Source organism: Apium graveolens, chromosome 11 (assembly GCF_009905375.1).
Source record: "Apium graveolens cultivar Ventura chromosome 11, ASM990537v1, whole genome shotgun sequence".
Taxonomy (NCBI): Eukaryota; Viridiplantae; Streptophyta; class Magnoliopsida; order Apiales; family Apiaceae; genus Apium; species Apium graveolens.
In genome coordinates this window covers 148,518,953-148,528,623 of record NC_133657.1, presented here as the reverse complement: position 1 = coordinate 148,528,623, position 9,671 = coordinate 148,518,953, and positions in this window count along the sequence as shown.

The window sequence follows — 9,671 nt, the reverse complement described above, 5'->3', positions numbered from 1 at the left end:
TGATTTTCAAAATTTTAAACCAGTTTTCAAAAGAGATTTTCTAACAAATTTTTTTTTCTAAAAAATCCTTTAAACAAAGCAAATTTGTGAAACCTGGTTGTCCAACCACTACGGAAGTTTCTTGTTTGTTATAAGATTCAGATAATCCAGAAGAATACGTGTTCTAGAATTAGTATTGTTAATTCAGAGGGTCAAGTAGACCCGCTATTACGAAGAACTTTCTATTGTTCTCAATAGAGGAATGCAAATTTTGTTTGATAATGTTAATAACAGACTCAGCGTGCGGAGAAACTATTCATCAAATATCTGAGACTATTAGAGTTTAAAGAGTACGTCGATTTAAAAGAAGCATGAGCATGATCGAAGGAGGTTGGTCAAATTTCCTGACTCTTCCAAAGGAAAAATATTATAAGCAAAAGAATCGATATGTTGGATGATCAGTAGCGTAAGCGAAATTTAAAGTTATGAGTCTAAATCTCGTAAGGGTGCAAACAAGGTCGAATTATAAAAATATTGAATATGGAAGCGCGACGTTAAAGGTACAAGATGTAATAAATAGGAATCTATTATAATGATCAATTTATGAAGGCATTTCAGAGAACTTTCTGAAGTTAATATATGACTCAGAATGGAATATTGTGATCGAACAAGCGTTGAAGCTGTAAATAGATGAAATGTGGATGGCGACCAATGATATCATTCTTTTCTATAATACTATATATTCTTATGAATCTTGAATAAAGTATGAACTTCTTTCATGATTAGCTCTGTGAGGTGATAAGAAAATTGTTGTATTCCTTTCAAAATCATTTTTCCCCTCAAGTATTATTTTCTGATTGAGATAAGCAGTGTTATGGTGTGACTCTTTGTCGGAATAACGAAGAGTCTGGTAGGAAGCCACCTAATCATGTGTTGTATGTCATATAGTATGAAAGACTGGCCATCTTGAGTACAAATATGGTTGTCTCACTCATATCTAAATCATTATTCATCCTTTCTTCTTCAATTATGATTTATTGATTTATGGATCCTTCCGATTTTTTCCTTGTATTGTTATTCTTTACAAAAGATTTTCAATCAGAATCATATACACAAATTTCCTTCTTGTGTAAGGTCTATTATTTGAGTGTTTTAAAAGGAAGTGAAATGATCCCATGTAGCAGATAAAGTTACATGTTGAGTATGGATAATTTCAAGCCAATAAATGGTGGACATTTACGTGCAAAGGAGAATTATTATGCCAATAACGTAGTTGTTATGAGGACCTCAAATCCGAGGCGGAAATCTATATAAATGATAGTTTCAAGTCTGAGATTTTGTTGTAAATTGGAGTAGTTAGTAAACTGTATAAGGTAAATTAACCATAGAAATTAGAGAGTAAAGCTGCATATACCAGATAAGGCAAATGATCGATTGGACAGCAGAAGTGAATAAAGAAATTTTTAATATTAACCAGACAATTGATTAATACATGGTGAAGGTGAAGCATACCTCAATCATTTGGAGATGCTTGTCATGAAGATTCAAGATCGAAGAAAATCTAGTTACGAGTAAACCTCAAGGGTGTTCTTCAAGGAATGGTTTGGTTTTCCCTCTTAAGTAAAAGAGTTATGTTAAATTTGATGCTCATAACTGAGCCAGTGAAGGAAGTTCAGTATGAAAAGACATGTGTGGAGATGAAGATATGGTGATTTAACTGCAAAGATTTTTTAAGAAGTAACGCTTTAAAACTAATTGAATTATTTCACAAGATTATGATAGTGATGGTTGAGACCAGGTGTTGGTTATCAGAAATTGAACAAGTTAACTAATAAGAACAACTGTATATTGGCAAGGGTAGATAAATTATTAATTAGAGAGCTTGAATTGAAACATGAACTAGACGAATTCTAGAATAATTTGTAATTGTAATCATTAGTGATATTCTATTATAATCAGAAGAAATGAGAAAAGGTATGGTATAATAAGAATTGTTCGTTATAATCTTAAGTTGAACTAAAAATATGGGTTATACTTGATAGTATTATATGTGGTGTTGGAATGGTGATTTTAGAAGGTGGCAGTTGATTGGCATACTTATGGATTGATTGTTGGTTGTTTGATTGATTGTTGGTGTCGGCTTGAGTCCAGCTGGTAGTCAATAATATAAAGGAGATGCTGCCCAAATTTTCAGAAAATACCCTACTTTTAAAGAGAGAAATATACTTCCGTATGATATTGATAATCCTATTGATACTCCAAATAATTGTGATCTCGGTTCTTGAAAGTGGTTGTTACAGCCAATCTAAATATATATAATTTGTCTTTGATTTCATTTAGCTAGTCATCACTTGGTGCAATTGATCAATTAAGTGAGTTAATTGGTTAATTTTACCAATTAATGGTCAATTAGATGGAAATCGATTACAATTAAATTAAGTCAAATTATGATGTGATTTTCAAATCCAAAATCAAGCAATGAGGAAGTTGGAAGAAATAAGGACATCGGTAGAATTCAGAAGTTGCTGCAAGCATGTGAAGCTTTACTTTGATGAATATGTCCTTTGTGATAGACAAGAGAAATAAAAAGTTATCTGTATAGACAAGTGAGAAGAATGTTTTCAAAAAACTAAAGATTCAAGATAGAGCAAAGAGAAGGAAGGAAGGAAAGGAAAAAGGGAGGTGGAATAAAGAAGAAATTAGTAACTACACCAATATGGATTTTGCTAGACAATCAAAGAGATTTTATCATCTGCAATAAGGTTTTATTAAAGGACTTAAAGGTATACCAATATATAACGAAAATATAATGAGAATTACTCCAAAATACCGGAAAACTCGCTAATACAAGCATCTGAGGTAATGTAGAAATTAATAATGATAGTATCGTATATGAATTGAAAGATTCCGATCCAGAGTTAGCCACGGGGATGATTTATTTGATGAAGAACTGAACAGTACTATTGGAAGACTCACTTATGTTATGAAGAAATAATGAACTATGAGAATGAAGAACTTAATTAGGAAAGAAGGTGGAATCAAAAGGATAATAAGGAAACATTATAAGATGCCATGATATAGGTAAGACATGGGTATTATGCGGGACAGAAGTAAAGTGAAGAATTCATGAAACATTTGTAAATTGAGATAGGGAGTGCATCCCAGGAGTACGATTAAGTACCGAAGGCTAAAAGAAAATATCTAGTAACCAGATATGAAGAGAAAATGGGGGGAAGCGTTAATTGAATCATTGTTGATAGGTTGTCCAAACCTAGTCATTCTCTTTTATTAATAAACAGTTTATCCAATAAGTGGGTTAGTTGCTGCTTGAAGAAATGGTGGTACGTTATCAGATCTAGGGATTGATTGTAAATGATCAATACTATTTGATTGGAGATTTAAGAGAAATATTTAGAATACGATGAATTATGTCGAACCAGAATAGTATACACCACTCCTAGATGAACGAACATCAAGTAAGGCAGAATTAAAAGATAGGAATTTGGCTAAACATCGATAACTCAAGGGATTCAAGTTACTCCAAAAATATGATACAAGACATAGATATCAAAAAAGACTTTCTGATAATATGGCATAAAGAAAGAATAAGCGTCATATGTGACTAGACGACAAGGAAGAGCATTGCAGTCAGTTTCGTATGAGAACTCCCTAGAACCAAAATAAATGATAATATGGGTTAGAATATGCGGGTGATGCCTCCAGATTAGTATATTTTCTTCTAAGTAGTAAGAGATTTTCGCTTGGCAAATATACTCGATTGTGATTCAAGGAAATTAAGGTATGATGATAAGTTTGTGCGTCAACCGTATCCAGTCGAGATTTTCTCATTAATTCTTAATTTGGGAGTAATTTCGAGAATGTTAGAAATCGAATACGCCATGATTTCATTATATCATTCGCAGATGGACAAAAATATTAAGGGAACGATTAAAGAGCCTCGAATGCAATTTAAAGCGATTACAAATTAGGTTAATTGAACAAAGAAACATGTGAGAATGAAGTTTAATAACCAGTAACTATTGGAAACGTTCATGAGCACGAATTACTAAAATCATAAAGAAAAGAGAATTAATATGCATTATGCTGGTCCTTTTGAGACAGTAAAATAGGCAGGATAAGTGTAAGTGAGTTGGCTTCACCGCCATACGTATAGAAGGTTCATAGGGTGTTTATATGTGTATACTCAGGAAGAGTAAATTAGCTCCATTATATATATAAAATGGAGACTTGAGTTGAGTTATATGAGAAACTAATAGAATAGGATGTCAGCAAAAGGCTGTTGAGTAATGATTGATGTTGCGAGTTAAATATTATGAAAAGTTGTAAGGTTGCGCGATCAACCTGAGAAAATGGAGGTAAGATACTTAAATGTATCATTATCTGACCCTTAGGAGATTATGAGGACAGAATCCTGTTAAGGGGGGGGGGGAATGTAATATATGGGACATAGCGAGTAATTATATTTATCAATAAATAATTATTATATGATTATTTTGTGATTTTTGGTAAATTATCCGATGATTGGTGTTGATGTGTGGATGTTTATATGTGGTAAAGTATAGGTATGTTAATTTTATTTTGTCCAGAATAAAATATAGATAATTACGGTATTTTTCTGGTAATTTTTGGACTGTTATATGATTTTATATTGATTTAAGAATTTATTAATTATTTTCTGAATAATCACAAAACTATTTTATAAAGCCGGGAATCGTCTAACTTCAACCATTTTTACTTTTTTACAACCCGAAACTCTTCAGAAAACTCCTTCCTAACCTAATCTGATTATTCCGGATATTTTCCGTGTTTGACCTGTGCGCGTCCCGACGTAAAAATTTTGATACGGTAATCATTTCGATAACATTATTTTCGTATAGAGTATTTTATAAGAAGCCCGGTCTTGATAATTATCCAAAAATTTTAATAGTTATCCAAAAGTTTTATTAATTATCCAAAACATTATCCAGTCGGATCGTTTTTGCAGTTACTTAGCGGCTAAGTAACTTATTTTTCGATCCAATACGATCCAACACGTATTAATATTTCATAAATATAAATAACCTATTTTTTATTTCATTTTATTCGTATACTCATTATCGATCAATAAAAACCCTAGAAATTAAAGAGAAAACCCCGTAAAATCATTTCGTTCTTGAAAATCAAACTCAAATCCGAAGGCGTTATCGAACTCGGAATCGAGCGTGTCATATACCGAATCAAAACTCTCGAAAAGCTCTTTCTGAATCAACCATCCATTTCAGTACAGAAATCAAGTTTTTGATCTTATTTATTTAATTTATTTCGAATTATTTAAAGATTAAAAGAGGAATTTTTGATGTTGATGTTGTTTGTGTGATTTGATGCTTGAATCATGTAAATAATTTTATCCTGGTCATTTTGGTATATTATATGATTGATTTGGAGTTCAATAACATATTGAAATTACTGTTTGATTCTCGAATTGAAGAACTAGGTTTATGTGTTTGAATGTTCTTAATTGAAAATTAGGCGTTTCTTTGTTTGGGGTTATTCTTTGAAATTGATTGTACCAAATTGTAGATCGTTGGAAAACGATTCAAATGGTATACTTGAAATCAACAGAAGATAACGGCAATGTGATGATCGGAAAATTCGAACCCAGGCGGCGGCGAATTTTCCAGTCGTTTTTCCGGCCAAACGTCGTGTTAATTGTTGATTCTGATGGCACAGATGTGTTAACTGGAGAAAGTAAATTGTTTGTTGTTAATCTTGTGAGTTTTTGGGCCGTATTTAGTCGCCGGAATAGTTCGGTGGCCGCCGTTAATGGCGGTCGGCCACCGGAGCTTTGACGGGAAAGACGACCAGGGGTGTCAAATTGCAGTTTGGACCCTAGAAGTCTTCTTTATTTGCAAAACTTGTATTTTAGTTATAAAAACTTACAAAAACAGGATTTTGTTTTAAATATTTTCAAAAATTGTATTTTCTTTTTATAATTATTTTCAAAAATTATTTTTATTTATTTTAAATTCCAAAATTCAATATTTTTAATTCTGAAAATTATTTTTAATTCTAAAATAAATCTTAATTAATTAATTAATTAATTTTAGATGATAATTAATTATTTAATTAGTCAATTAATTTAAATATTAATTGATTATTTAATTTAATTAGTTATTAATTAATTTTAATTGATTATTTAATTAGATTTAATTATTTATTTGGATTTAAAAATTCCAAAAAATAGTTTCGTGCTTTAAAATATTATTTTAAATTATTTTCAAGGATCGATAATTATTATTAAATGATTTAAAAGTAGATTCGGGTATTTGAACCCTATTATTTAATTATAAAATGATTCGGAGACCCGTTTTAATTCCGAAAAATGTTCAAAAATTCATATAAAATACTTGGAAAATCATTTTAACCCCGAATCTTCTTTGAAAAATTATTTTGATTGAATATCTTGTGTGCTATGTGTTTGGTGCTATCGGATTGATGTGGTATATGCCTATGTGGTTACTGTTTGACTATTTTAGTCATAACTTTTAATCCGTAAATTGGATTTAGGTAAAACGAAAGGTAGATAAAAGCTTATGACGTCTATGTGACGATTAGAATAACATGAGATTGCTTGTGCTGCCTAGTAGAATAAGCGAGGCATAGAAAAATAAAGCAAGTGATCAATAAATAAAGTTGAAGCGTAGAAAAAGAAAGCAAGTGATCGATGAATAGAAGTAATGCATAGAAAAAGAAAGCAAGTGATCGATGAGTAAAAGTAAGGTTGGAAATCATCTGTGATTAGGCAAGTACTTCTGAACCTTCTCCAAGATATATTGCAAATTTTTTTGAACTTTCTCATAACATATTGCTAGTATTCATAATAAGTCATGTTTTATATTGCAAGTGATTTAAACTATTTAACCTTGAACCCTGATCATATCATTGAACTTGTGATTTAAGCTTTATTCCTGTAAACCACCAACGGCTGATTTTCCAGATACTAAACCATACAAATACAATACTACTCTATAAATACATACACACCATAAACAAAGTATTGCAACATAATTTCTTGAGCATACAGAAACTTATATATCCTGGAATATCCTATGACATTAAAGATCTATACCCTGTATTATCATTGGACCATTGTTCATCAAAAACCTGATTCTTCAACAGACTTGAAGCCGTTCTTCATATATATATATTGATATACGCTGGTGATATCTATGAGATGTTTTATGCTCTGAGATAAATGCTTTATCAATATTAATTATGATTATGTTTTTATTGAATTACAATGGTTATCAAATTGAATCTTTTTAGAATTGGATAGTTTTATAAATGTGGACCAGATTCGTGGTCATACCAGATTCGTGGTCATATTAGACCAATACGTGCCTTGGATCCAGTATAGAGAGCAGAGTTATGTGCCTTGCTCGGGGTTAGTGCATGACTGATCAGCAGCCTAATCTTGGTTTTTAAAATGAAAGTGAATATCCAATTCTAATCCCTCCTTATCCAGAGACTTGATTCTTCTGAATCATTTCAATTGATGATCGTTTAACCTCAGTTATTGCTATTATGACTTGCTGAGCTAGTTAGCTCAATCTTGCAAATCTATTTATGTTATTCTATAGTGGAAAAGGAAATTATTGGAAACGAGGATTCTCTGTCCAGAGTGTAAGCTAGGATTCGAGGTTAAATTGGATCGAGCTAGCAGGAGCTTATTATTGTAGATGAGTTATGCAAGAGTGTAAGAATGACATCATTATCAGTTGTAAGTTAAACTAGTTGGGATTTGGTAGATGTAATAAAAGTTAAGGTTGTGGCTTATTTTCATACTTTAACCTGTTACGATCTGTGGTTGTGTAAAGAAGGGTCAATACATATAGTATTTTATATATACAGGTTTATATATTGTATGTGTGTGTTATGAACCCCAAACTTCTGACCCAGATTTGAAGCGCATCACATGAATTGTGTGAGAAAAAGCTCAAAAACTGATTAGGGTATCAGAGTTTAAACGAGAGAGAAGAAGAGGTAAGTGGTTGAAAAGAGTTTAATTAGAGATAAAGTGGTAATTTAAAATTAAAAATTGATTTTGTATAACTCTGTACTCTATTACCCACAAATGGTTCACATTAGTAGGACACGTGGCAAGATGTTATTGCTCAGTAAAATTATCATGAAACATATAATCTAGAGCAGTAAAGACGTGCACGGTTACACAAGGTAATGTGCTGTAATTATTAAAACATTTTTCCTGAACACACGCCACCAACTACACACTTTTAATCATTTATATCAAATCACCCACTAAGTCACGATTATCATTTTAATTAAAATACTCTTAGATATTTTCTGAATAAATTCAAAAATCATCAGTTATTAATAGTCAATCAGAGTTTGATCATTAACAGTATTTATTTAACTACTGTCAGAGTTTATCAGTCAATGCACTTGTTTGACTGACAACAGTACTTGGTCATATCATCAGAGTTTATTCATGAAAATACTTTAAAGAGTGAACTATCAGAATTTAGCACTCCGTTTAAATTTCATATGATAAATAGCATGAATGCATGGCATCAGTGTTTAATAAAGTTATTAGAATTTAACAAATACTGATACATAGAAAAAGATACTAAACTCTGAACTCATATGCTTGTTACAGAATATAACTTATTCATCATTATTTAAGAATTATCATGAGATCATTAACAATTCATTCAACAATCTTATAAATGTAGCTTCACAGAGTGGTTTGGTGAAGATATCTGCTAATTGTTGATCTGTAGGCACAAAGTGCAATTCCACTGTACCTTCCATCACATGTCCCTTATGAAATGGTACTTTATGCTGATGTGTTTTGTCATTGAATGATGTACTGGATTTCCTGTCATTGCAATAGCACTTTGATTATCACAATATATAGAAATTTTAGAATACTCTAACCCATAATCCATTAACTGATTCTTCATCCAAAGAATTTGTGCACAGCAGCTTCCTGCAGTAATATACTCAGCTTCTGCAGTTGAAGTGGAAATTGACTTTTGTTTCTTTCTAAACCAAGAAACCAATCTACCACCAAAAAATTGACAGCTTCCTGAAGTGCTTTTCCTGTCTATTTTACATCCTGCAAAATCAGCATCTGAATATCCAATTAGCTTAAAATCTGAATATCTAGGATACCATAATCCAGGATTCATGGTGCCTTTGAGATATTTAAAAATTCTTTTCACAGCTAACAGATGCGGTTCCCTTGAATTAGCTTGGAACCTTGCACACAGATAGGTAGCCTACATGATATCAGGTCTACTAGCAATCAAATATAGGAGTGATCCAATCATACCTCTGTAGTTAGTTATATCTACATATTACCAAGTATTTAAATCTTACTTGGTTTTAGTGGCTATGGGAGTTGACACAGTTGAACTGTCTTGCATCCCAAATATTTTAAGTAAATTCCTGGTATATTTAGCTTGATTGATGAAGATCCCTTCTTCAGACTACTTGCCTTGTAATCCCATAAAATAACTTAATTCTCCCATCATACTCATTTGATATCTAGAATGCATTAGCTTGACAAACCTCTCACATAGTTTATCATTAATAGAGCCAAAAATGATATCATCAACATAAATCTGAACTGGCAATAAGTCCTTACCATGATACTTGTAAAATAGAGT